The sequence below is a fragment of the Pipistrellus hanaki genome (genome assembly GCF_964339955.1).
Source record: "Pipistrellus hanaki genome assembly, chromosome: 1".
In the NCBI taxonomy this organism is placed as follows: domain Eukaryota; kingdom Metazoa; phylum Chordata; class Mammalia; order Chiroptera; family Vespertilionidae; genus Pipistrellus; species Pipistrellus hanaki.
Window position 1 is genome coordinate 63,762,389 of NC_140503.1, and position 25,581 is coordinate 63,787,969.

The following is a 25,581-nucleotide window of genomic DNA, read 5'->3' on the forward strand; positions in this document are numbered from 1 at the left end:
ATTTGAGTTAAAATGTATCTAGCTATTATTGACCAAAGAAAGATAAAAAATATAATTATTTATCTCATTTATTAAAAGATATGTTTTTTATTGTTTTTTTTTGTTTGTTTGTTTGTTTTTTAGAGAGAGAGAGGAAGGGAGAGGAGTAGAGAGATAGAAACATCTATTGTCTGCCTTCTGCACACTCCCTACTGAGGACTGAGCCCGAAGCCCGGGCATGTGCCCTGACTGGGAATCAAACCATAGACTTCTTAGTTCAAGGATTGATGCTCAACCACTGAGTCATACTTACTGGGCCATTTCCTTTATTCTTTATCTCTTCCTTTCAATAATTTTCATCTTTCTTTTTTGTTTTTTTACTCTTCACATTATCACTTATATCTTCCTCGCTTTATCAACTTTCCCCCAAACCACAGAAATTCCAAAGCAGCTGTTTTCTGGGACAAAACAACCATCTGCCTCCCTGCTTGGGCAGCACCCTTACATACCAGAGATGGACATTCTGTTCTGATTTCTCTCCACCTCAGAATCTAGTTAACCACCTTCACAGGCGTCATTCCACAGGCCACACATCAGCCTGTGGCTTCTGTAGTATGTAAAGATGTATTTGTAAAATTTTAGAAACAGAAACCACTATATTTTGCCCATAGTGGCAATAAATTCAATCCTCCTTCCCCTCCCCAACTCTCACACACAAATCACTCTCAGCTGTATCAACAAACAGAGCTTTCATTTAAAATCCAAACTCTGAGATTTTCAACTCAGGGTCTTATCCTAAACTGGGCAATATCAAGCCTAAAATAGCAATGGGGAATCTCTGTATCTCTGATATGAAAATGCATTCTCCTTCTGCCCCCCCCCCCTTTTTTTTAAAATCAGGATCCATGGTTTAAAAAAAAAAAGGATAGTTTTTAGGGAGTTCTTCCAGAGATTAAATGATAAGCTAAAAAGAGCAGCAAGAACAGCAACAAATGACGCTTAATTTAATTTGGTATTTATGTAAATTGACATTTGTGTCAGGCAGAGAGGTTCACAGTCTCTGAGTCTGTGGGGCAAAGGCAGCCATGCTCCCCTGGATCCCATTCAGGGCTCAGGTACTCATTGCTTCAGCTGGTGGAAGTGTGGCAGCTGACACTCATAGTTGATTATCCTCCAGGATTCGAACTTGAGTATCAGTGCTGCCTGACCAAGGTCATGCGCCCTCCTTAGGGACAGCCCCAACCCAATGGTTGGGCCTCCTGCTCCAAGGCAGGAGGATTAACCTGGGCCTCTGTTGTGTGTGTATCACAGACAGCCTATGTCTTGGTCCAATCCTAACAGCCATTCTCACCGCCCCCAACCACTCCCCTCAAAGCTCTTGCGTGCAATTTTAGTCTCAGAATCTGTTCCCTGGGGAACCTGCCCTACCACAGATTCTTTTGAAACAGTTAATATAAGTCAGGACTTGATAGAGTAAAAAATCCCCTGGATATCTGCCACAGCTTTTCTCCATATTCCAGGGAATAAAACAAAACCTTCTCATAAAGAACCCATAGAACTTACCTTGTTATGGAAAAACAAAACAAACAAACAAAAAAACTAACTTTATTGCCAATCAAACCACAGGGGTGAGTTATAAACTAACCAACCAGGTACAGCAGTGGTCTGTATCACTTCCCTCTTGTCATTAGCATTTTCTTTCAAGGTGGACATAATAAGAGAACAGATTTTTTTTTAAGAAGTAAGAAAATGCTTTCTTATTAATAGTTACAGAATGGTAATTGTAAAAGGTAAAAAGAATGGGTTTACTTTTGTCATATGGCCTAGAAATTATTTTTCTCAATTAAACATATGACGACTATATATGTGATATAAAAATATAATCACTTGAGTAAATTCTTAAGGATAAAAACTGGACGTTGATAAAATTTTATCCCTAAATCACTCTTTTATTGTTTCTGAGAATTACAAAAGGACACCATAATAATAGTTATCGTTTACTGAAAACTTGGTACTTACTGGCTATTCTATGCACTTGATATATTGTTTAAAATGATTAAAGAAGACTGTTTAGGTGATACAAACAGTCTTGACTTCATATTTCATGAAACATGTTATTGCCTTGTGGAGAACTACGAAATGAGGCAGAAATAAGAAAGCTTTTATAGATAAAAATAAACAAAGAGAAAAATATAAGGTATATGATAGACTGGGTCCACAAAGTCGCTAGGTTGGGTTGAGAAGACCCAGGCTTAGCTTTCTGTTTGGCTGACTGGATATTCCGTGTTTCAGGTCCGGCAGAGCATTGATGGGGGCAGGAGAGCCTTCTCAGTTTCGGTTTTCTAACATGGCCCCTGGACGGGAGCAGCTCCATCTTGGACCTAGAGAGTTATTCCAACACTATATATCATCAAATTTAGCATTTACAATGTTCTTGTGAAATTATTATGATTCCCATTTTGCAAATGTGGGAATCAAAACAGAAAGGCTAAGTGATTTACATCAGGTCACATAGAAGGCATACCTAAAATTTGAATGTAGATATGTCAGTATTTTAGCCCACATTAACAACTGTGCTTCATTTCCCCCATCCCAATCACTGATAATTCTTTTATTATAGCAGTGAACTGTTTTTGTCCAGTACACCAAAATTATCTAGAGTTATCTTTTTTAAAACTATTGCTAAGAAATATACCTGGACTGGAAATTGGCTTTAACAATACAGTAATCCCCTTTTATCTGTGATGGATGCATTCTAAGACCCACAGTGAGTGCCTGAAACTAGTGTATAGTACTGATACTATGTAATAATAAAAGTGTAATATGCTAATTAGACCGGTCATCCTTCTGAACGTCCTTCCAGATGACCTTCTGGACAAAGCCATGGTAGGCCCAGGCCGAGGCAGCTGCTGTGGCTGGCAGGGGCTGAGCCCCTTGCATGATTTTATGTGTTGGGTCACTAGTGTAATATGTTTTTTTCCTGTATATACATGTAAAGGAAGCACTTCATGGCTTCTCTTCTACATATCTGAATTGCTAGCATCACTGCTCTTGCACTTTGGGGCCATTACTAAGTAAAATAAAGGCCACTTGAACCCAAGCACAGCCATACCATGACAAGTTGTTAACTGAGACAGCTACTAAGTGACTACTAACAGGTGAGTGGGTGAGCAGCATATACAGTGTGAATATGTTGTGCAAAGAGATTTTGTATGTCTAGGGTTGGAGGGATCAAGATTTCATCACACTACTTATAAAGGTGTGCAATTTAAAACTTTTAAATTATTTATTTCTTGAATTTTCTATTTAATATTTTTGTACCACAGTTGACCGCGGGTAACTGAAACTGGAAAGTGAAATGCAAATGAGGGAATTTACTGTAGAAGGATGGGAGTTAGAGGCTCTTCTCACATGCTCAGGTTTCCTGAACTTGTCTTTGTCAACATCTTACCCTGAACTTTTATTTTGCTCTGAAAACTGTAGGAATTATGACTATTTCATCATAAATGTGACTACCTTCTTGTCACTTCTGTCCTGGTCTCTATAATGTGTGACAATTATTCCTTCTAATATTTTTCCTGCTTCAATCCTCTTCTGTGGAGACTCTGCTTACTTATACGTTTGACCTCTTGATCCTCTCCCATAGGTCATTAGTGTTCTGTTCAGTTTTTCTTCAGGCAATTTTTATTTTACTTTATTTTGGATATTTTCTTCATGTGCTAAATCCAACATCATAGCCCATTCAGAGACAGTTTCTTTGGCTTATATTTTCCTGAATATAGGTCATACCATCTTACTTAGTTCCTTGATCTCATAGTATTTTGTTGAAAACCTATCATTTTAGTAAATATATCATAATAAAACTTTATATTCTGATACTTTCCCCCAGAAAGTTGCTGACATTTTGTTGTTTTTGCTGCTGCTGTTTTCATAACTTGCCTGGACTTAATATGCAGAATTGGTCTTCTCCATGAAGTCAGACAGTTGTTGTTTTTTTAATTCTTATTTTCATTTTATTAGTCTGGCTTCCTAGGGCTTGCTCCTGTGTCTGCATAGCTCAGTGGTCAACCAGTGATTGGTGTGAGGTTGTGCTCCAGCACCCCGAGCCAGCAGAGCTCCCTCCTCTGCTGACAGATCTTCAAAGTTGGGCAGTTCTCAAGTCTGCCTGGGTTTTCCTTCCTATTGCGCCCTCATGGGTCTCCATGGTGGGTGAATGGAGCCTCCCATACAGCCTGGAGTCTAATCTGGGTCTTCTATCATGCTCTCATTTCCAGGATCTCCCCATTACATGTCTGGTGAGTCTGCCAATCTGCTATTCACCCCAACTATGACTGCATCCCCATTTATGTCCTGCCAGACTTGCTACTTTTATTAAAAGTCCAACTGGGCACGAGTAAGTCTCTCCAGCAGGGAAGCTGCTGGTTTTTATGGCGGACCCTGCCATGCCTGAGCTGGAGGGATGGTGAGAGTACCCCCAGGCAAGAGGGCCACAGAATGCCATTGTTCTTACCCAAAGTGTATCAGTATTTTATAGGAAATGCTTTTCTCAAGTTGTCATTTGTCTTTGCTTAAATTCCAGAGCCCTGAACTGGTTGTTTTTGACAATTCTACCCAATTTTATAGTTGTTTTTTTCTTGGGAGAGGACTTGCTGAACTTACTATTTTATTATAGTCAGAAGTCTTGCCCTGACAGGTATATTTTGACAAAGGAAAAGAGAGACAGAAGAAGACAAAGGCCCGAGTATAATGAAGCTACTGGGAACAGTATTCCCTGGATTTTTTAAACCTACCATCAAATCAACAGATCCAAGGAGTTTTAAGAACTAAACATCTTTGAATAGAGTCGTTTTTGTGTGTGTGTGTGTGTGTGTGTGTGTGTGTGTGTGTGTGTGTGTTTCTAACTAAATGACTCAAAAGGTGAAATGCATTTAACGGTATAAATAATTTTTTTTTGTTAAGAGAATGAGTTAAATAACTGTAATAAAGAAATCATAGCAAAATAGATACTCATTGAAAAATACATAACTGTTAGCACTTATTGTGAAATTTTCTTATGATATTGATTGTTTCTTAAAAGACTTTCAATATCAATTTTTATTGATGTTTCATACAGTGACAGTGATAATTGGCACCATCCTAACCTATCCCTTGTTTCCTCATTTCTGCCTATTAGGGACATAGAGAAGTTATGCCTTTCACCTCTGCTCTGATTCTCAGATCTCTCCTAGGACCTCAGATTTCCTTAAGTGGAAGCAGAGCCCCTCCCTTCAGTCTGTAGTTACCCTTAGAGATGGACAATTATCAATTCATTGCTCATGGTTGGAGCTGTCTTCCCACTTGTGTGGAGAAAGGAGTGTGGGAAGATTGGAGGCCCTGCCCCTGAGGAGATGGAAGGGAAAGGGGTGCTCTGGAGTATCAGGAAGCTGCTGGGGCTTTTGAGTCTGAGAATTCTCTGACATCACCCTGCTCACCTTCCTCCAAGCTCTGGCAAACACTGTGCAAGTCCCTGCCTCTGAGGAAAATCTCCTAGAACCCTAGGGCACCAGAGGATACACCCCCTCCTTGAGAGAGGCTTTGGGGGAGAGGGAGGGGTTCCAGGCACAGCCAAATGATGCCCCCAGTGCCTGAAGTAGGAGTTGTCTAGTGATCTTATCAATTTTTACTAAACTTCTGCTAGGTCTCCTGTGATACTTTTTCCCCCCTGGGCTACAAGGATTGTATTAAGCAATCTTCACCTTTTGTTCTTGTTATTTGCATGTTTTGTCTCTACTAGATTTCAGGTTGGGGCAGGGTGGCATTTCTTCTGCTGTTTACTTTAAATACTCCCCTATTCTATGCTTTTAATATCTAACACACTCTCATCAAACCAATTTTAATGATTGCTCTGAACAGAATACAAAATAATCTAGCAATTCACGAGTGCAGTGTTTCTCAGTCACAGCTGCCTAGTAGAATCACCATAGGAGTTCTTAAAAGCTATGGTGCCCATGCTGCACTGGAAACCAATGAAACCAGACTCTCTAGTGATAGGTTCCAGGCAGGTAGTGCTAAGAAGCACAGCTCTCATGGAAAGTAGTACTTTTATGCAGCATGCTAATATTTGTCTTTGGTTTTTAATCTTAGACCAACATTTACCACATCCTTGAGGGATGCATTGGAATATTAGCTGGCAGAAATGATAGCAATGCAGAAACTGAATTATATCACAATCTCATTGCAGTGTGTCAATACTTCTGAGGTCATGTTGGCGAAATGCCCCTCAGTGTCCTTGTATTCAGAAGCCAGTTGGGTGGCAGACAACCTAAGATAGCAAATTATAAAAAAAAAAGAGAACCTGGAGATACGAAACTTGTCAGACTTCACAGATGGCTGGTCCATTGTGTAAAATGCAATGACACATTAGTGCAAATATTTAACTTCACCTTTCTCCCCTGAGGTCTTTGTTCTCATTTAAGCACCAAATAACCATTGACTTGTTTTCAAAGGGAAGTCTTTCATTACCTTTTCTTTTTTTTCTTCACTACCTTTTCATAAAAACTCTCTTTTTGAGACTGAGATTTCTTACTCTTGCTTCTTGAGGTGACATGATTGCCTCTATTTCATGCTCCTTTGGTTCATTTCTCTAACCTCAAAGACAGGTGCAGCTTCCTCCAGTCTGTAGAAAAAAAATTCCAGCAAATATTTGCCACAGATATTTGCTAGATTCCGAAACTGCATAAACCAGCTTCTGATTTTCTCTCTTTAAGGGAAAGATGAGTGGAGGAATGAGGATAAGTCTTAAGGGCCTGGAGAAGTGGTTCTCAACCTTTCTAATGCTGCGACCCTTTATTACAATTCCTCATGTTGTGGTGACCCCCAACCTGCAATTCTACAAGATATTATATTAGAGCAATTTAAAGCAAAAATTCAACTTTCCTTATTTCATGACTTAATACCTGTTCCAAGTTTCTCTATATTTTACATTTTTGTTAGAAAGAATAAATGATAAGTTGAAGCAGAAGGCTCAAGACAACCACATAGGACATGTAGATTGTGCACTGCATATCCCACAGGGCCTCATTACTGAAGTTTCAGTGTGAATACTATTTCCTCAAACTGTGAATTCACTGGTCCTGGGAAAGAGACTGGCCTGTGTGCCAGTCCCAGCAGGGTAGAATTACAGTTGGTGGTCTCCATCCCTGCCTTCTACTTCCAATTGACTATGTATTTAAGGTTATAGCAATTTTATTTTTAAGTTTGGTCTCTGAATTTCTAATTTAGCCCACTTTAGGGGAGAGAGTATAGATGTAGGAGAAGAATCTGCTGATCTAATAAAAAAGATGCTCTGATTACATATGCATCATTTCTTTGGACAACAACATTCCTAAAAGGAAGGGTCAGTAGATGCCTTTTCATTGTCTCAAATTGTTATCTTCCAGCTTATAACACCACAACCAGGGAAGCTATGAAATACAGCAATTTCCACAGTGGACAGAAGTATGGTTTGCCTCATAGAACAATCTCAACCTGAAGTGATTGTTACTACTGTTATTTTCTTCTAGTTAGTCCTGTCATTCCCATTGTGAACTACTAGCACAGTTCTCTCCAAGAGTCACAAGAAAGTAGTGGAATTGCTTGGTTTGAGGGTCACCTCTTAGGTCACCTTCTGGACTACATACAGGTCTGAAGTTTGAGTGTCCCTTGGACCAAACTTGAGGTTGAATTTATGGCAGGAAACTGGAACCATTGTGGTGACTTCTACACATCTGTTCCAGGAGTTAGATGATGATGTGCTTTCAGTTCTGGCAAGGTTTCAGACTTTCACTAGAATATGTCCTCAGAGGCATGGTAGACCCCCTTCAGTATGTTGGCCCAGCATTGTGCTGAGGGCTAGATGCTCTGGAGCATAAATGGCCACAGACAGAAGGAATGACAGAGCAGGACATAGGGAACTGTTTTCACTGTTAAAACTCTTACCAACAACATCCTGCTTACTATGTGGCTTGGTCTAATTTATTTTGAGCTCTGTGCCTATATATGGTTTGGTGATAATATATGGTGTTGCTGCTTTGTTGAGCTTCTTCTCCTTTTGAGGAAGAAAACATAATTTGAAGTGTAGGATAGCTCTCTGTATTATCCAGAGTATTCAGCAGTTTTATTTATTTTATTTAAAAAATATATTTATATTGATTTCAAAAAGAAAGGGAGAGGGAGAGAGAGATAGAAAGATCAATAATGAGAGAGAATCATTGATTGGCTACCTTCTGCACACCCCACACTGGTAATCAAGTCCACAACCCGGGCATGCACCCTGACCTGGAATTGAACTGTGACCTTCTGGTTCATAGGTCAATGGCTCAACCACTGAGCTGTGCTGGCTGGGCTATTCTTCAGTTTTAGCTCAGAGGGCCAGGATGCCTACTCAATGACAATGCCTTAAAAGGTCCTCTCTAGAGCAGGGCTTCTCAAATTTTAATGTGCATATGACTCACCTGGATCTTGTCAGAGGTCTTTATTTATTAAGTCTGAGATGCATCCTGATATTCTGCGTTCATAATAAGCTCAGAGTGATGCTGATGCTGAGGGTCTGAGGACCACATTGAGTATCAAGACTCAGTGCACAGTATGATACTTCTAGCTGCTGGGGCCTGATGCGGCGGGGGCCAGACATGGAGGGGATCTCCCTTTTCCGTGTCCTGCATGGGAAAGAGAGATGAACGAACCGGTTCTAAGTGGAGGTGGCCAGGGATTGAGAAATAATAGAAATAAAGAGAGAGGGCACAGAGATAGATTTCAAGCCTGGAGTTGGGTGGGCCGCCATCCTGTTTCTGGAAAGGCAGGAAGAAGATTAAGACCCCTCCCAGGACATTTGTTTTATACCCCCAATACCAGGAAGTTATCACCAACTTATTTGTATTCTTAAGTAGGCCCTAGCATGCCTGGATTTACATATCTAGTCCCTCCCTGCCGACACCTGGGCTGATATGAAGGCCAAGCTGACAACATATCCATTATCTTGGGGAAACATATTTCCAAGTTGTGGCTCTGCCTACACCTTGAGTTCAGCTGACAATAATTATGGAAAATTGCCCTTGTGCCTTCCCAGGTGGCCCTCTACATCTAGCAACAGAATGGCCCAGGAAGGCTGAATGTGGGAAAGAGCAGAATGGAGTGGAAATACTTTTCCTATGAGATTATAGCCACCCAAGCTCCCACACAGACTTGACAGTGAGTCATGGTCACTATCCACCCAGACCCTCACTTCTCCTTTGAAGGCACTCCCCCCGGACATGCCTACACCGAAGCCTTAGGAATGCCATGCTTTTTCCATAAAAAGCCCAGTGAAGAAAAGTATGACTTTTCCAGCAGTAAAAAAGAAGGTCAAGCTGAATGCTGAGTAGTTGGTTTTGCCTTTTTTCCTGATCAACTGAGGGCAAATCAGAAGGTGAATCTGGTGGTTAGCTCCACTCTGTTTAACTCAAGGGATATTCGTTGCATGTCTGCTTTGGGTCGAACACTGTGCTTGCTAAGTATATGGATCTCTGACGAGAGGCGAAAAATGGTCTCTGCTGTTTGGAGTTGCTGTATTATTGAAGTTATTGAAGCAATGAAAGGAAAACATGAGAGATCAGGGATATAATTATGTGCTAAATTGAATGTAATCAAGTGCCAAACCTATGACACAATCAGTGAGTGCTATGAAAAGTGGGGTTTGGGGTGGAGTTGAATGCTGGTTTAGGTCTCTGAAACCAGGGTTACAGTTTTTAAATGGAGAGCTCCATTGTTTGACTTGTATTAGGGTTTTGGAGATCTTACAAATACAGAATTTAGAAAAGGGAAAGGCAGATTCCAGCACAGAAACACAATTCACTTGTTTTCAGATACTAAATGCCCCACAGTGGATGCAAATGACACCTTTCACCCCAGACCTTCCCATCCCTACAGTGAATGAAGCATTTCTTTAAATGAAACCCCCTCTAGATAAAGAGATCATTGCTACACTGTATTGGGTTTGATGGGACACTCCCACTGCTTGTAGGGGATTCAGACCTAAAGTGAGTTCTTTCCATAGAACGTGAATAATAATAGGGATTTAATAGGAAAGGCCATCTCAGGATCTCAGGGCAGATACCTTATAGTTTATAGATGGGGCAGACAAAAGGAGAAGGGGCTGGGAAAGGCCCTCAGAGGCAGAGAGGGAGCCCTATCATCTATCTTGTCTGTGAAAGCCCTGTGGAAGAACAATGCCATTCAGTACTTATATAGCCCTCTTAAACTCTTTTATAAACATCAGCTGGTAAAGCCACACGACATCCCTGGAGAGCAAATGCACATTGGTCTTTCCCCATTTCTAAGAGTGAATTACGGGCACAGAACCTACATGTGTCTGGTGTAAGATTCATACATCCCTTGGCCTGCCAAAGTGGGTGAATAGACCAAATCCACAAGGACAACTCTATCATGTGGCTTAACTGTGTCATGCGTGAACCAAGCACCAATCCCCCACGCCTCCCACTGTGAGGAACAATATCAGGTTCTCTGAGTTGACCCATAGGACAACCCTATCTCAATGAGAATTGAGGGAGAAGATAGCAACTCTCCTCCTCCCTGCCAAGTAGCCTGAGAGTTACAAGACCTCTTATTGAATTGCTTGTTTCATGCTCACTTCAGTATCTGGGACCTACTGTGGTGGCACCCCAGGCTAACCTGAGGCAGGAAGGGTGCTCCTGCAAACTTCGGATCACACCATCAGCTGTTTTCTGTTGATGGAACAAGGCTGATAAGAAACTGCCAAAATGTATCTATGGGCTGAACTTGAAAGAAACCCTTTTTAAGTTGCTGGTCTTACCTTCTCTATGAAGAGTATTTGGAGGCCCAATAGTTTTCAGGTTGGTAACTTGTAGACCAAATCTGGCTCACAGATGTAGCTTTCTTTAGCTGTTCTTGTGGTTTGTAAAAATTTAATTACATTTTAACATTTTTATATGAGTACATTATTATATAAAAATTGGGATTTCTGGCTTCTCTTGAGAAAACTGAAGAGCTTGGAACTCTGAGCCCATGCTTCTTCTTGGGAATATGGAAACATTGATCTACAGCTGTGGGGAAGCCCTACACTCCTCACTTTGTCCCTACCCCTCACCCTCTGCACCTACTTATTTCTTCACTAGCCCAGCCTCTGTGAGCTTTATTATTAATTTCTTTTTTAACCTTGATGAGTCACAAAAACAGCCTGCAACTTTTAAAAATCTTGGTCTTTTGGGTGGTATGCCTAAGACAAACAAGAGGTCAAGGTTGCTAAATGATGTAACTATCAACACTATAGAAACCGTTCAAGCTGCTTTTCATTTTTCCTTTTGATCTTTTTTTTAAAAATATATTTTATTGATTTTTTGCAGAGAGGAGGAGAGAGGGATAGAGAGCTAGAAACGTCGATGAGAGAGAAACACCGACCAGCTGCCTCTTGCACCCCCCCCCCCCCCCACAGGAGATGTGCCTGCAACCAATGTATTGTACATGCCCTTGACCGGAATCGAACCTGGGACCTCTCAGTCCGCAGACCGACGCTCTACCACTGAGCCAAACAGGTTTCGGCTTTCCTTTTTATCTTATCTGCCATTGAAATCATGTCATATATCCTTTATTTGAATGGATATATCCTTTATTATGATCTTAAAAAATACAAAAGATATCCAGCACATTAGCAGACAGACCATCCAATTCATACCTTTGATTTTTTTCCCCCAGAAAGAACAAACAATAGGCTTATTCAATAATGTGGAGAGGCATAGATACTGTGAGTCATCTAGTAGTCTCCGAAGGAGGAATGCCTTCAGAACATTTGGATATCAAGTAGAAATGAGTGTCAGGATTCCATGAGGCAGCACAAACTTCTATAAGCTTTGAGCATAAGAGAGAGTGTAATTTGTCCCCTTCAGTGACAGGGATTCCTCAGGGCCTACAAAATATCTAACTAAATTTTTGTATAACTGACTTGCATTTTTGAGCAACCATTGCATGCATATTTCCAGTCCAGATGCTAAATTGATATAAATGTTTGTCCAATAAAAAAAAAATAAACAACTGATAAGATGGCTAACAGGAACCTCTACAGTCAGAGTCAAAACTTAACTGTTTGTGAGAGGTGCTGGGGATAGGGCAGTGCACAGGGCAGTGCCTATCATCAGGAGTTTACAGTCTAGCAGAGCAGATAATAAGTAAACAGATAATGGCAATATGATATGAAATTAAGTAAACAGATAATGGCAATATGATATGAAATGGGCTTTGTAGGAAACTGTCAGAGTGACTTCAAAACAAAAGAGTTCCAATTGGAATCAGAATCAGTCCATTCTTGTGAAATATTATGTACTACAGAAGTCCTGCTGTTTAGCTAAAAGTTATTTGAAACCAGATGGCCTGGCATTAGATGTGTTAAAATAAATTGCCAGTTTGATATAGTATGGAGTTTCCTCAAAAAATTAAAAATGGAACTCCCATTTGGCACAGTCATTCCACTTCTAGAAATATATTCTAAGAAACCCAAAACACTCATCAGAAAGAATATATGCACCCCTATGGTCATGGCTATGCAATTTACAATAGCTAAGACTTGGAACAGCCTAAGTGCCCATGAGTGGGCAAAAAAAAACTATGGTACATCTACACAATAGAATACTATTAAGCAATTAAAAAAAAAAAAAAAAAAAAAAAAAGGTCTCTTGCATTTGTAACAGCATGGATGGACCTGGAGAATATTATGCTGAGCAAAATAATCCAGTCAGAGAAAGATAAATATCACATGATCTCACTCATATATGGAATCTAATGAACAAAATAAACTGATGATTGAGAACAGACCCAGAGTCATAAAAGCATGAACGGACTGTTGAACCAGAAGGAAAGGAGGGAAGTGGTCAATCGATGAATTGGTATGCATGTTTGCATAACCCATGATCACAGACAGTGGAGTGGTGAGGGCCTAGGGAAGGGAGAGGAAGGGAATGAGATGAAAGAAGTTAAGGGGGAGGGGGGGGGGAAGGAGGTCCTATGTAATACTTTCAACAATAAAGATTTTTAAAATAATTGCCAGTTTGTTTTCCTTAAATGCACCACATCAAGTCTAGATAGGAACACTCATTATTGGAGAAGTCCCAGGTCTTAGAAATCCTAGAAAGCAAATAAACAGGATGGTTATAGATAATGTTATAGCCTCCCTAACTCTATTACCACAGTCTACCCCAAGGTACTGGTAGAAGTCACTGGATTAGGTTTCAAAGATTTTCTGGGAACCCAAAAGTGTAGTGACTGGTCCCTGGGATCTTGCTTGTGACTGACACATAAAATGTGTTTTTTTTTCCTCCTCCTTTATAAAAAAATTTAACACTTCATTCTTTTGGTTTAAAGAAATATCTCATTTATTTGAGTGATAGGTATCTGGGATGCTGCTTTCCTAGAGAGGAAATGTCATCTCATGTCATCTAAAGGAGCAGTCTTAAAATTAAGTCCCACTTCTTTAAGAAAGGATGTGTGTACTAGTGGACAGCAACCTCTCAGGGTACCTAGATAGAATCTCATCTAAGACAATTATCATCTTAGAAAATTTGAAAATTGTATATGATACCTCTGTGAAAAGTAAGATTCTAGGGTTATATAAATATGCAAATAGATAATTTATAAGCAAAATACAACTATATTCTGTAATTAGAAAACTTCCATATGCATCTTTCTGCATTAAATATATATATTTCTCTATTTGTTAATCTTTGTGAAACATAAATGAACATTTGAACTCTTTTTAATTATTCTTAGCAGACTGTTTCTTTTCGAATGCAATTCTATGCTTAGATGGAATTTCATGCAGTCCTACCTATTATTAGGGTTACATATGACATTTTACCATCCAGAGTGACTCTTTAAAAAGAGGTCTGGAGGTGCATGAGCATTTATAAGTCAGGTTTAGTAGACAGTTATATTCTGACTAGAGACCTGGTGCACGAAATTTGTGCATTGCTGGGAGGGATCCCTCAGCCTGGCCTGCTCCCTCTCTCAGTCTGGGAGCCCTCAGGGGATGTCCAACTGTCTGCTTAGGAGGAGCAGGCCTAAGCCATCAGTCAGGCATCCTTAGTGTTGCTGCAAAGGTGAGAGAGGTTCCCACCACCACCACTGTGCTCACCAGTCATGAGCCTGGCTTCTGTCTGAGTGGTACTCCTGTGTTAAATGTCTGCCTGGCTTCTGGCTGAGTGGTACTCCTGTGTTAAATGGTGATTGGTGAGTGTCATAGCAACTGGTTGTTCTGCCATTGGACCGAAACTGGCTCTCCGACATCCCCCAAGGGGTCCTGGATTGTGAGAGGGCAAAGACCAGGCAGAGGGACCCTACCAGTGTATGATAGGAGCTGGGGAGGGATGCAGGAGGTTGGGAAGACTCCAGAGCATGTCCAGCCCATCTCACTCAGTTCTGATCGGGCTGGACCCCAGCAGCAAGCTAACCTACCAGTCAGAATTCTGCCCCCTGGTGGTCAGTGTATGTCATAGTGAGCAGTTGAGCAGCCTTAGCATATCATTAGTATATTACGCTTTGATTGGTTGAATGGCTGACCAGACAACCAGACACTTAGCATATTAGGCTTTTATTATATAGGAAACCCGATGATAAAAGACACAGGTCTAAATTTCTCAATTCACCACAACTTACTTATATACCAGACATAAAAATCACATTGTTTAAGGTTAAAAATTGCTAGTACTTTCCACTGGGCTCATGAAAATAGTTAGATAATAAAAATTCTCAGGGTATATGGGAGATATAGGTTAAGAACTTATTCTTAGAATTCAGTTGTTAAGTTTGAGTTTCAATAATATGTTCATTGCCAACATTCTGCTTTACTTTCAAGCCTCAGACTGCTGATCCGTTGTTCAGGGGGAAAAATGAACATGCTCCTATCCTGACCTTATTACTCAAGAACAACACATATAGAAGTGAAAGAATTTAAAAATTTTGAGGAACACAGTCTCCAGCATTTATTTGGTAATTTCCCCCCTCCCTGCCAAATACACTAGGACATTCAAGCAACCAATGATTGTCATATTTTCCCCTAAACCAAATTATCTGGGCAGTTGAATAGCAAAGGAGACTCAATGAGAACAATGCATGTGATGCATCTGGGAAAACCACGTAGGGGAAGCAGCACACCTATTATGGCGGCATCTGTGGCTGTTCCCAAGGAAAGGAATAAGCAGAATAGGCACTTAACTGTTAGTGACAGATGTTATTACACACCCCTAACCACAGAGGTTATGTCAGTTTGTCCAGTATAGGACTGTTGCACCCCCATGGATTTGCTTTTTAAAATTTCCTGATCCTGTTGGAATAGTAGGCTATGGCAGAGCTGTGGAAAAGCATACTCTATACCACATTGGTTAATGCTATAAACTAGGATTTGGCAAGTAAACCTCCAGAATAACCAACTTAGCTAACTATATGTCCTAATGACTCTTTTGAATTTCAGATGTGGTTCTTATAAAAATGGCCCTACCTGCTTTATTAGTCTGCTTGGGCTGCCATAACAACAACAACAAAAAATACCAGAGACTTGGTGGCTTATCAATAGAAATTAACTTAACAGTTTTGTAGGCTTCAAGTTCAAGATAGGAGGGCCAACACAGTCAGGTTCTGGTGAGAGCTCTCTTCCTGGCTTGTAGATGATCATCTTTCTGTGCCCTAGAATAGTAGAGAGAATGTGATCTGTCTCACCTGGGGGAAAAAATGTCTACAGCTATCTTCACATTCTTTAAGACTGAGCTCAACCAGGGTCTCTACAAAGTCGAATCTGAGCCCTTGTTTGAAGTTAAGTATCCTGGCAATTCTAACATATAAACACATAATAAAACTGTTATAATTATGTTGAAGAGTCCTTGAAGCCAGGGACAATATCTTATGGATTAATATATTCCCAATGCCTAGCATTGTGCCTGGCACATAGAAAGTTTTCCATAAATATCTGGGCTATTGATAGAATAAAATTAAATCGGGAGTAGAGAGTATTGAATTGGTGATTTGATTTTTTTCAATAGTATTATTTGCCTGCCCATGTGGACAATAAAAATAACATCAACAAAAGTATCCTGCCAATAAGCTGGCTATTTTACCTGGTGCCTTGTAAATATTAGTGAGCATGTTTCCTATTCCAGTGTGGCCCAAACACTGAACTCAGTAACTTCATGTGAGAGGCCTACAGTTCTTTTATATGCAAAGCCATCAGAGTGAAGCGTGTTAAACAATTCAACTGAGAAATTTCTGGTTTCTAGCTTTTTGTATCTCCTGGGTTTTTCTTTGTTCACCCAGTCACCTGCAAAAATCATCGAGAGTTCAAATTCACAGTCTGTGTCTTGGTGACCTTGATCCTCTAGGTGGCCTGGAATAAACGTGGAATGCTCTTACTTAGTACTTGGAGCCCGGTCAGATATTGGTTTTCCTGCAGTGAAATTCTCCAATACCAGTGAGGAGGGAAATCAGAAACAGAGGTTGACCCTGTCCCAATATAATGAGTGAGTCCCTGACAGAAATAGGGCTGGATACTGGGTTTCTCTCACCTAAATCCCTTATCCCAGTTATTAAAATGTGTGACTTCTTAGAGCTATGAAACTGAAGACTACCTTATTAAAATGATGAAAAGTTTGGACTTTAAAATATACCCCTACCTCTCCTGTCAGGGCGTATGAGCCCCAATTAGGGCAAGAGTCCATTTTCTGATGTTTATACATGCTATGTAACTCATGTTCCACCCAAGAGACTGAATTTTCTGTACAAAGATCTATGCCAATGCACTAAAAATCCTTGGATTACATGTTTCCTTGCTTATGACTTCCCCATTTAGTTGGTTCTGCTCCAACTCACTTGAAAGGGACATATGTTGAATGATTTGCCATGACACCAGTGTTTGCTGAAAGTCTACTCTGACAGGTCAGTGTGAAGGGACCTGAGCGGGAGAGTTCAGTCACGTGCTGACTGATGCTTAAGTGCAGGAACAGTTTTGAGAAGATTATCCAAGACAATGACTTCAAGATCAAACCAGGCCATGGAGTTAGCCACAAGGCTCTGGAAATTCTTTGTGGCTCAGGCCCCTGGGGTGTCCTGTCACTGTGTTTGCCAGTAATGAATTTTACTTCCATGTGGGAGCTTTCAGGTCTTCTTGACACAGTCTAACGCATGTGTGGTTCAGTCATTTCCGACATCGTTCTGCTCTTTAACTTGAAGAGCAGTCTAAGTGAGTAAGGTTTGCTATAGCATCAAACCTCCTTTTAAGCTCACATCTCTTAAGCAATAACTATGATTCTGGACAGCTGACTCATAAATATTTCCTGCTAAGGAACAATGGGGGGTAGCCTGAGAAAATTAAACCCACACAACTCATTCCCAAACTTTATTTCATTCCATGTTTGGATACTGTCTAACTCTAAATGTTTTTACCAGACTGGTAACATATAGCAAAATCATTGGCTATGACTACACTTTCCTTTCTTCCTCTATCCTTCACTCTTCTGGTGTGGTGCTAACTGTAGAGGTATTGTAATAATAATAATAATAATAATAATAATAATAATAATAATAAATAAATAAAGAAGTGACAAGAGAAAGCAAAAATTTAAAATCCCAATCATTTTTCTCTCTCCTGGTGATTCTATTATAAAGCCAGTCTTTGCTTCTCTGGCAGTTCAAACCAGACTCAATCAGAGTGGAATTAGAAACCTCAGGAACACTGTGATACATGGTAAACCCATGAGAAGAGTCAGGTTATAGATAGTTGGCTCTAATATCTTCATGAAAATGGTCCTGTGCTCTTGGCATAATTGTAAGAGTGAGTCCTCAGGAAAGCCTGCCTTGAAGCACCACATCGCTTGAGAGTATGATAGTGCCTTGAATAGTTTTAGTATTGTGGAACAATGTAAAAATATCCAGGTACCTTCTGAAATAAGAGGGAGCCAGAGGTATTGTTTCTTTATAGGAAAACTGATACCGTAGCCCTCCTGAGGACCCCAAGGCCACCTTACCCCAAATACCCTGGTGATATCCTGTGAATGATTGGATTTTGGTCTTTGAATATTCTGGTTTCTACTTTTGGAAAAATCAATTTTAGAATATGACTTACCACCAGAAAAATTTCCATGTATTAAACACCTACAGGTATTAATGTACCTATAGACTATGAAGTACATTTCTGATACTCTTTCATTTAGTTCTCATCAGATAACTTTTAAATCTTGTTCACATTTTACAGATGATAAAAATGAAGCACAGGAAGATTAAGTAACTGGTCCAAGGCAACCCATTTATTAAGTGGTGGCACCTGGAGTCGAATTCAGGTCTGAATTAAGTTTCTTGTGGTCAAAACTTTTTTTCCATTGAAGTATCCCCAAATGTCTGGAAAAGTTCATGGAAAATCGTAGATATACATTGTTGAATGATTCCATTAATGAGAGGTTCCAGCACATGTAATGAGAGGTTCCAGCACATCTAACCATTATACTATACTGTCTAACCTCACTTTCTCATTCTATTAATTGTCTGCCTCACTCTTCTACCCTCTTGCTGAGGGAAATGGAACACAGGGGAGCATCAGTCTACTATAGAAAATTATGTCACTGTGTACATCCTGCTGAAAAAAATGCAGCATTTTTAGGAAGTTATCTATTGGGTCTATTTATTTTCTTCCATCTTTCCCTTCCTTTCTTTTATCCTTCCTCCCGCAAAGAGTCTCTGAGTCCCTGCTACATGGGCTGAACACTGGAGATTCACTGTGAACAAAGCCAAATGATGGTCCTATCATCATGTAAGTTATTAGTTAAATTATAGGTATAATGAGTTTTGACAGAAAGGTAGAGTGTGTTATGGGAGCATATGAGAAGAGGACCTAACCTGTTCTTTGAGGTCAGGGAAGAACTCCTTGTAAATTTGAACTTTAAGATGAAATGTAACAAGTGTTGGTGAGGATGTGGTAAAATGGAAATCCTTAAATACTGCTGGTGGGAATGTTAATTGGAACAGCCACTATGGAAAACAGTATGTAAGATCCTCAAAAAAATTAAAAAGATCCAGCAATCCTATTTCTGGGGATATACTAGTATATTCAAAATAAATAAAATCATTATCCTTAAGAGATATCTATATTCACATGTTCATTGCAACATTATTCACAATAGCCAAGATAAGGAAACAATCTGAGTATCTGTTGAGAGATGAATGACTAAAGAAAATGTGGTCAATCTACAATGGAATATTATTCACCCTTAAAAAAGAAGGAAATCCTGCCATTTGTGATATCATGAATGAAATTGGAAGGCACTATGCTAACTGATATAAACCAGAAAGAGAAAGATAAATATTGCTACTATTATTACCTTTATGCAGAATCTAAAAAAAAAAAAAAAAAAAAAAAAAAGTCAAACTGAAAATGGAATGGATTTTTGCCAGAGTCTGGGGTGGAAAAATGGGAAGAGATTGATAAAAGGTTACAAACCTTCAGTTCTACAATTAATAAGATCTGAGGATCTCATATATAACATGTTGAGTATAGATGATAGTACTGTATTGTATACTTGAAATTATAACACTCATTATACCTATAATTTGCTAAGAGAGCAGAACTTAAATGTTCTCACAAAAAAAAGTAACTGTGTGAGGTGATGGATACATTAACTCAATGGCAGGAATCTTTTCATAATGTATACATGTCAGATCATCATGTTGTACAGTACACTTAAATATATTACAACTTTATTTGCCAGTTGAACCTTAATAAAGCAGAGGGGAAAGAGAATACTGATTAGGAGTTTTCAAAGTATAGCTTGGATGTCACAGTCTAGGATGCATTTAGGGGGTTCAGGAGGCAAACCTATTTTAATAATAATAATAATAAGCCATTTCAATTCTCATTCTATTACAAGTGTACAGTGGAGTTTCTCAGAGCCACATGATGTACGATTAGAATAGATTGAATGCAGAAGCAGACATGAGAGTACATCTGTCTTCTATTAAGCCAGATGTTAGAGATTTGCAAAAATGTAAAACAATGCCATTCTCGCTAATGCATTCTTGTTTTTGAAAAATATAGTTATTTTTCATAACATATGCTCTTTATGCTAAAGTGGAATCAATTTACTGCATTGTTTCTAAACGCATTAACTATTTTAAAATGTCTCAGTTTTAATGTATAACATGTAGATGCAATCCACTTTTTTTTTTTTTAAAGCTCTTTGGAGTCCTAAATAATTTTTAAGAATATAAAGGAATCCTAATCCCCAAAGCTTGAGAATTGCTGAACTAAGCAGAGAAGATAAGAGGGGGTGTTTCATGTTGAGGAAATAGCAAATGGGAAAGCACTGACCTAGGGTACAGCTTATAGTTTTGAGGAAATTAAAGGAATTGAATTTGGTTGGAGCATAGAAAGCAAGGGTTGTAAGATGAAAGTTAGGGAGTCAGATTTGGAGCAAAGACTTAATATCAGGTTAGTGGGAGGTCAATGAAGATTCTAAGTGGGCTTGAATTGTTCAGATTTATGTTGAAAGAAGGAAAGAAGGAGGGAGGAAGGAAGGCCAGGTAAGAGGCTTTGGGGGAAACTTGGTAAACCATGAGGTGGAGGCAGTAGGATTGGATATAAGAAGATGGATTTAAGTGATATTGAAGAAGGAGAATCTAGGGGACCTAGTGTTTAGATATCATTAAAGAGAAAAGTCATTACATAAGAAGGAATTAATTCTCTAATGTTTTTTTAGTCACAGAGATGATGGTAAATCCTAGTGCTACCCTACTAGTTCCATGACCACAGCCAAGTTATTTAACCTCCACAAGTTATTTAATCATCAGGAAAAAAAAAGATAAGAACTACATTTCATATGATTGTTCAAATGCCTTTAAAAAGTAATGTAATAACTGGGATGTCATAATTATTTAACAATTATTAGTTTTTCATATCTTTACAAAATCACTTCTTTTCCTAATCATTTTTAGTTGGAGGGGGGAAGCTGGCCTTGTTCCTCAGGAAACAAACAAAAAAATCTTGGGAAGGGAGGGTCTACACAATTTGTAAAAGCTCCTTTTGTGATTCCTATATGCCGCTGTCCTTACAGGATGCTGGTCCTGTCCCACACATCCATGGAGACATTTGGTCCAGGAGTTGCTAAATAATACAAATGTTATCTTCCAAACGTTTTCATGGTTGTTTTGGACTGGATGAAATATCAAGGATCTTTTGACATGGACTAAATGCCTCTAGTGGGCATTTTGGGCAGGATTAAGTGTCCACTGATCAACCACTGGCGGTGTGCTTTCTTCGAGTGCAAGCAAACTTGGTCTCTCTCTTTCATCTTGAGGGCTGCCTATCATTTAGATTCAGTTCTCCTCTTATGAGCTCCCTTTTAACTAAAAGCTTGTCCTGATCCTCCTTTTCTACAGTCTGATTCTACTACTGTATTCAATTACCTTTTCCTGTGTTCTCACAGCCCTCAACTAGCCTTAGTGTATTTTCATGCCTGCCATATCCCTAATTTTAAAGAGCTCTCTTCTCTGGCAATTACCATATACAGACAAAATGATTAGGAGGAGAGTTAGGACATAATCTTTAAAATTATTCTAAATAAAGTGTAGTCCTTGTGAAAAATCACATGAGGGGCCTGAGCTGTTATTGTTCCTGTTATCTTTTGCAAGGCTGTTCTCAAATGCATTACATTCAAGTGGTATTTCATTGGGGATTAGAGGGAAAAGGAGATAGGGAGCTGCAGGGTCACAGGACCATACAAATATTTTGCATTTTGTTAAGTGACTCTTATAACAGAGAAGCAGAGCCTAGGAGGTAAGCAGAAGAGAGCATGGGCCTGGCAATCTGCCCTGCAAAATGAGCTTTGTCTGCACGCAGGTTCCCAGCTTACAGACAGACATTTGAATAGAGTCAATTGTTTACCACTTGAGTGGGAAACAGAGGAAATAGGCCAATGAGTCAGGCACACACTTGTTTTAAAAGGAAAAATTTCTCAGGAGATCAGATAAGTAGAAGCAAAACCAGGAGTGCAAGGTAAAATGAGGGGGAAAAGAACAAATAAGGGTTGCTAGGTGTTACAGATGCTCTTCAGTCTTTGCTAAGAACCTGTCAGCCTTGGGTTGTGGGTTCCTATCCTGAACCTGAATCCAGTAGAGAAGCTAATTTCACACTGAGGAGGGATTTTGACTAAGATATAAGTAAATTGAAGCAATTGATTCTTTTCCTTTCTCCATTTAAAGTATACACACTCAAACTCAGGGATAAAGCTTACTGGAATTATAGACAATCTTAATCTTAATCTTTTGAACAGTGAACTGTGGTGGGTAAGGGTAGAGTGAAGGAAGTAGACAAAAAGATAAAAGGGAATCACAGTAGTCAGGTAGCCCTAAAAATTCAACTTAGTAGCTAAGCATTGATGGAATTTTCTAGCTGTAGTCTTGAAGTTAATTGGCCCTGTGATAGAGATCATTACAAAGAGAGAGGGGATTACAGTATTTATAATTTTTTTAAAGTATAGTAACTGAATTTTCTCATCTGCAGATGCTCAGACTGACATTCCATTTTCTTATGACTCAGTGCTTGGTGTAGGAATGGTCTTTCCATTGTGTCATCTCAATTGGGAAAAATACATGGTAGTGATATGAATGCTACTGGAAAGAAGAAAATGACTTAGTGTCCATGGCAAAGACTCAACTATGTTCTGCTGAAAGCTCTAGTTTGCAATTCAAACTTGATTCATTTTCTCTTATTATTTTCATTAAATGTTTTTTTCAAATTGGATTGCAAAGACATAAAATTCAGAATTAAAAAAAAAATCCCAAGGAATAAAATAGAAACAACTTGTAATTTTATTACAGAGATAACTAAAATAGTATGCTGCTGAACATATTTTAACATTTCATAATTAATGGAATATTTTATAATATTTAATAACCTACCTTTGTAATTTATAATTCACTTCACAATTTTTATATTACTACATATTATATTGTTGTTCAACATAATTTCAAAGGCTGTAAAACACTTCAAATAATTTTATATTATTAAATATTAAGTTTAGTTTCATTTTTTCACCATTAAAATATTTCTTTCTTTTTTTTATTAATATATTTTATTGATTTTTCACAGAGAGGAAGGGAGAGAGATAGAGAGCTAGAAACGTCGATGAGAGAGAAACATTGACCAGCTGCCTCTTGCACACCCCCTACTGGGGATGTGCCCGCAACCCAGGTACATGCCCTTGGCCAGAATCGAACCTGGGACTTTCAGTCCGCAGATCGACGCTCTACCACTGAGCCAAACCGATTTTGGCTAAAATATTTCTTAATAAAGTTTTATAATTAACATTATTCATTTATTATTCAGCAAATATTTCTTGAGCACTTACTATGTTCAAGTCATGAAATTTGGCATTATTTATCGGGGACAAAAATATAAATTAAGATATAAATATAGCTTCCTTTAAGGGAGTTACTGAAAAGGGACTAAGCTCCTCTAAATGATAGTGACTATTCAAGAAGTGCCTTCTATTTATTCTTCTGAATTTCATGTCTTTTTATTCTACGTAAATGCAGTTAATATAAAAGCCAATTTCTGGGATTGATTTAATCCATGTCCTTTCTTCTAGACAGCATTGTGTAAGAGCTCAATAAAATTATATGGGGTTGATTTGTTAGAGATCTTGTTAACTCATAAGCTAAATATATGTTAGAAAACATTCAGAATAGTTTTACAATGATTATGGTTGGTATATTTTTGTAACAAACAGGAAAATAGCCAAAATGTAATTCCTTAATCACAGTTAGCTGTTTAATCATATTCCTTTCAGATAGGTTGCACAATATAACTGAAATTGTGGTTTAAGAGTAGAACAACTTAGTTCCCAACTCAAATGGTGGTTACAATCTCACTTTGCAGGGGCAATGAAACACTTCAATGGAATTATTGGCATCTCCTTCTGTCTCTCAGATGGAGGCTGCCTCTATTATTTCTTGCCCAGTGGGGATGGCTGGTTTGCTCACTTGTGTAGCACATAGTTCCTCTGACGTCAGGACTATGGGGGTGATTCCATTTGAATCTGTGATTCTCTAACTGCATTAGGTTGCATTTCTGAATTGTAAACATGCTTCATCAAAAACCATATCCTTATTACAGACAGAAAGATGAAAAAATGCAGATACATCTGATTAAAACAGCACATTCATGGTTGTAGTAGTCAGATTTTAAGATGACTCTCACGGTTATGTTAAACTATAGAGTAAAAGGGAGGTTTGTCCTAGTGGGCCAAATGAGTTACACAAGCCCTTTAAAAACACAGTTTCCTCTGGCTGGAGTCGAAGTCAAAGAAATTTGAAGCATGATGAAATCTCAACCCACCATCACTGGCTTAAAGATGGAGGAGCTATGTGGAAAGGATAAAGAAGGAAATGAATTCTATCAACAACCAATGAACTTGAAAAAGGACCTTGAAATCCAGATGAGAACTGCAGTTGGCTGACTCCTTTAGTGTGAGATTTTAAAGAGAGGAATCAGCTGAACCCACCTGGAATTCTGACTTACAAAAGTGTCAGATAATAAATATGTATCGTTTCAAGCTGCCAAGTTTGTGCTAATTTGTTACTTAGCAATCTAAAATTAATACAATTTTCATAACAAGTCAGATTTTATACTTACTGATAGCATATTAGTCACATATTCACCATTGACCAAGGACATAACATTATTTTTTCAAAATTTAAATGAGGGTAGAGAAATTTATGACACTAGTAACTAAACCACCAAATAATAGAAGATGGTATACCATCAAAGGAATGCTACCTATATGCCTTAATGAAAAGCTTTATATTTATAATACACTAATACATAATAGTTCAACAAATGACTACAGAAATATAATCAGGCTGTTGCTACAGTACAGAGGAATGTCACCTAAACCTACCTGGGTGGTACAGTAAGTTCTTCTTAGAGAAACATATTGCCGAAAGCTGCAACCTTATGTTTACAGGCCTAGGGAAAATAAAATTTCCTGGTGCTGTGCATGAAAAATTTTGGGGAACTTTAAGACAATTATGATGAGCCAAGAGAAGGGGATTAGGAAAGAAATAAGGCACTAGAGATTTCATATATTTTTTTATTTTTTTATTATTTTTTTATTTTATTATTTTTTAAAAAAATATATTTTATTGGTTCTTTTACAGAGAGGAAGGGAGAGAAATAGAGAGCTAGAAATGTCGATGAGAGAGTAACATCGACCAGCTGCCTCTTGCATACCCCCTACCGGGGATGTGCCCGCAACCAATGTACATGCCCTTGACCGGAATCGAACCCGGGACCCTTCAGTCCGCAGACCGATGCTCTACCACTGAGCCAAACCGGTTTCGGCTCATATATTTTTTTAATTCAAATCTTAGGATAATTATTTTAGAGAGGAATATGCTTGTCCATATTCTCCTTCATAAACCTTGCCTTAGAATAAAGGAATCTCTATCACAGAGGCAAATGATAGCTTTAGATGTGAGCTAAATTTAATGAAAGATACCCCGTTAGGGCAGGGTGTATGTGTGACTAAACCATCAGCATCTGAGACA

General features: G+C 38.8%; 1 long non-coding RNA gene across 1 annotated transcript in view; it reads left to right on the forward strand.

Moving 5' to 3' along the window:
- LOC311626100 overlaps positions 1-25,581 on the forward strand; it is a 152,190-nt gene that overhangs the window by 80,824 nt on the left and 45,785 nt on the right. The window lies entirely within an intron of this gene.